This window comes from Parasteatoda tepidariorum, chromosome 9 (genome assembly GCF_043381705.1).
Source record: "Parasteatoda tepidariorum isolate YZ-2023 chromosome 9, CAS_Ptep_4.0, whole genome shotgun sequence".
In the NCBI taxonomy this organism is placed as follows: domain Eukaryota; kingdom Metazoa; phylum Arthropoda; class Arachnida; order Araneae; family Theridiidae; genus Parasteatoda; species Parasteatoda tepidariorum.
Genome location: NC_092212.1, coordinates 52,814,249 through 52,818,455, shown reverse-complemented (window position 1 = coordinate 52,818,455; position 4,207 = coordinate 52,814,249).

The following is a 4,207-nucleotide window of genomic DNA, read 5'->3' as shown; positions in this document are numbered from 1 at the left end:
CTTTTTCACAGGAAAAAAAATTAACAAAGCCCTTACTTTTCCTTTTTTTTATTTAAGATACAACAGCAATAACTTCTTTTCTAAAATTCAGGCAAAAAAGTAGTACGTGGAGTCCCTCCGCACGGAAGAAGTTAAACTTCGTAACCTGCGACGTTAATTGTAGAAGAATTAGCAGTAGTAGAAGGATCACTAGTTCTATTCAACAACTCTTTTTCCTGCTCCGCTCGCTTCCGTGCTCATTAATAACGGCAATATTGTGCATTTTTCCCTCGTGGACCTCTTGAACCAGTAGAAGTGCTTGTGGTTGCCTCATCGTCTCGCCATGGAAAATGTATTTGTATTAATAATGTATGTGAATGCGTCATGATGTAATTTCGAAAGAGAAAACCTAACTATCAATTGATATTCACAAGAGACGTACCTTGACATAACCTTAAATCCGTCGCATTGTCGGTGGGGTTGTTTTCACTCATTTTTTGCACTTGTTATCCACTGAATTTGAAAATAAAAAATACTGCCCTCTTAAATTCATGTGTATCAAAACAAACTAGAAAAATATTTATAGAAAAACAATACTTTTATTATTTTTATGCTAGTGAGAACCAAAACAATATGGAAATGAATGAGGGAAAACTGGATCCTACCACGTGATTTCCCGGCCAATAAAAATGTAGCGTTAAACGTTTAACGCAACCTTGTTGGAAGTCGCATAAGAAGTATAACTTCAATAATTTGAAATGTACAGTAAAATAACGAACTGCATTTCAAGTATGAACATTGTTGCAATTTTCATTCTAAATCTACTTTAACAGACAGCTGTTTGTCCCTCCAGTTAACCTCCAGTTAATTGTAAAGAACATTTTGATGTTGTTGCTTCTAATGTCCTTGACAAACCAGTAAGCCTGCTTGGTGAAATCAAGTGAATTTAAGGTAGATGAGACGTTTCATGCTTTTCAGTTCAGTTACCCCACCAACCAGGCTATACCGGCCTGGTAAAGAATATCTTTTCCCTTTACAGTTTTGGAACCGCTTACAACTAGTACGATTAAAAATCCGAGCTGATTTTTAACCTTTATAACTTATTTGACTGATTATAACTGATGAGTACCAAGCTTGCTTGGGAACTAAGCACTAGAGTTTCACGTTCGGCTGACCACCTAACAGTAACATCTGCTCCCCAGAGCACAAGGTCAAGAAAACTGAGTAGGCCTCGGCCTTCTATAGGCTGTCTGGCCACTGAGTTTAGTTTTAGCTTAGTATAATTGATTTGGTCTCGAAACCGTAAAAAAAAAACTGGATATTGAAGTTAGGATCTTCATTTTTATATGGTCACTGGAGTTAGGTTGTGGTTGAGTTGTGTTTTATCAAGTAGACCATAGAATGTGGCTGATTAGCTTATCTGGTTGTTTCACCTATCTTAAAAGATGGGAAATACTATAATTATTTGCTTTATGCAGCTTTATGGTGCCGTGATCTATGCGTTACTGAGAATATATAATTTTGAAATATCGCGCGAATTTCATAGTCCAGTGTCAGAAATTAGGGAGTACAGGATACTGGGACTCTTCATGTGCTGAAGGGAATGGAGAAAATATTGTGGTGTCCAACTATTCTACCATAAAGTGCTCTACTTTTCGAGCAAGTCTTTGGGCTATGACAACGGATCATAGGATCAAAATTGCGATGGCATGTATTTGGAGCATCTTCAGTATGTTTCCCAGATCATCACCAATTGTCCACTGTGGAACTTGAGTGCAACGTAAATAACGTACTATTACTAATGCTATTTCTTTTCCTTATTTAGCCTCTCTTGAGCGTTGATTATTTAAAAAGATAGTGCTGATGAAAACATTTGTCATAATGTTGTCGGAAAACTGTGGCTCTCTAGACATGCGTGATATTTCTGTGATTCAAGTCCAGCATTAAGATTGGGATTAAGTTGAAGAGAGCGAAAGTTTTGATTAAAAATTGCCAAACTTTGCCTTGTATAAACAAGTGTTTTGTTGTTGTTGACGCATGCCTGTTTAGGCAGAGGGGGTGCTATTGTTCTTGTTTTCCGGGGGCGCCATCTATGACCGAGAATTCGACTTCTGCCACACCATACGTCGCACCCGTTTATAGGGCTGACCCATTCATACATCCATTCATTCATCCACAGATCGTAATTTTGACCTGAATCAGAGAACGATTGATCTCCAATCCAGTACCCCCAGAGGTATTATTTTGTTATGGGAACATGGAGGACTTTTGCGACTCGACAGATTTAACGTGCATCAGTCACTTTACTACACGGGTTCTAACCCACAAACTCTCGGACCCCTACCGACCACGCTATCCCAGCCTTTAAACAAGTGTACTAAATAGATTAATTATTTTAGTTCGACTAATTTTAGCTTTTATGGTTGATTGATTATCTTGATATAAGTATCTACAAATCTTTGTAATTAAGTCACTTTTTATTAATTAAAAGAGATCAGTTGTTAATACGAGTTCTCCAGTTGTTATTGTAGTTTTTTTTAAAAAAAAGCACAATGGTTTAATTTGAGTTATAAGTATGAACTATTGAAAATGTAATATATTCTCCAAAAATACTATGTCATTGATTAGATTTGCGAAGTATATGATTTATTTAGCCCTTTTAATCAATCATACCTGTTCAGCAAAGTTTTTGGATTAATGCATAGGTTTTTAATTCTATTTAACTCACTTTCAACGATACTGCGATATCTTTTGCAGTAATCTTTAAATATAAATGTGAATTAATGAATTCAATAAATTCTAAATGAATTCAAATAGTGCGCAGACTTTTAAATAGATTCTATGTTAATACGATTTTTAGTTAAAACATTAAATCGACTATTTAAATCAACTTTAAAGCTGTTTGCTTGATACTAGAAGTGTTAAAACGCATATCGTTTTTAAACTTAAGTTTCTGAGCTAAATCTTATTACTGTTTAAATGCATTAGCTTGAAATATATCTATACTTTATTTCCATCAAATGAGGTACAGTTAACTAACTCTATAAGGTACTTTCATTTTGTAATTAATTTATAACTTAAGTAAAGTGATTTATTTTCCATCGAGACATTCGTTTTAATTAAAACAGCTTTTATTAAGCAGATTATATGATTAAGAAATATTTCTTCTGATCACAGAACAAAAATCAGGAAATTCAGTTACCGGTTTATAGAAGAGTATTCTAAAATCTAATGTAGGAAACTAACGATAAAAGTTATGAATCGAATAATTTCAGTTTTGTTCGAAAGTTTTGGCTTCGCTAAAATACGCTAAAAACTGCTGCAATAAAATTGTAGGTGAAATTGTTTCTTTTCAATATAGATGCATTTACTGTGAACTTATATATATGTTTTTAGCATTTTTACTTCGATATCGTAAAGTGTTTTTTAGTAGAGGCCCATACCCTATTGACGCTAAGGTATGGGCCTCCATTAGCCTTATTGGCTCTTGGCATTTCCGGCAAAATTAAATTCCTAGTGCACTTTAGCATCCAAATAGAGTCTCGGTGCTGCCATCCAGTGTGGCAGAAACTAGACGTCCAAATTAACATGACCAACGGTATCTCACCCATTGTGGTGGTCCTGAAAGAGTGGATACCACCTCTGGAGAACGCACTAGGTCTGCTCATCGGCAAGACCGATAATGCAGCTCATTGGAAATAAAAAAAACTTTAGTTTCTTATTTTCATTTTCTAGCAAAATATGGATAAGTTTCTCTTACACATTTTAATATAAATAAATAAGGTTTTACTATTAACTTCATTTTTAACAAAAATAATAATTTTAACTCTTCGCAGTTTGCCTTAATTAACGTCCAAACCTAAGGAATATGAAGAAAAAAAAAGCAATTACTTGACAGTTTTAATCAAAGGATATGAAAACCTGAAATATTACTAATAATGTTCAAAGTAATATTGCTTTAATCTATTGGTTTATGACATACTTTTTAATGAAATTAAATTGCATTTTTTGCATTTATACTTAGTAGAATTTTTCATTGAAATTGGGATAATGTAATAAAAAATAATAATTGCTATTTATACCTAATTGTGTTAAAATAAGTTTCACACACACACACGCACACACACACGCACACACGCACGCACTCACGAACGCACACACACACACACATCTCTCTCTCTCTCTCTCTCTCTCTCTCTCTCTCTCTCTGTATATATATATATATATC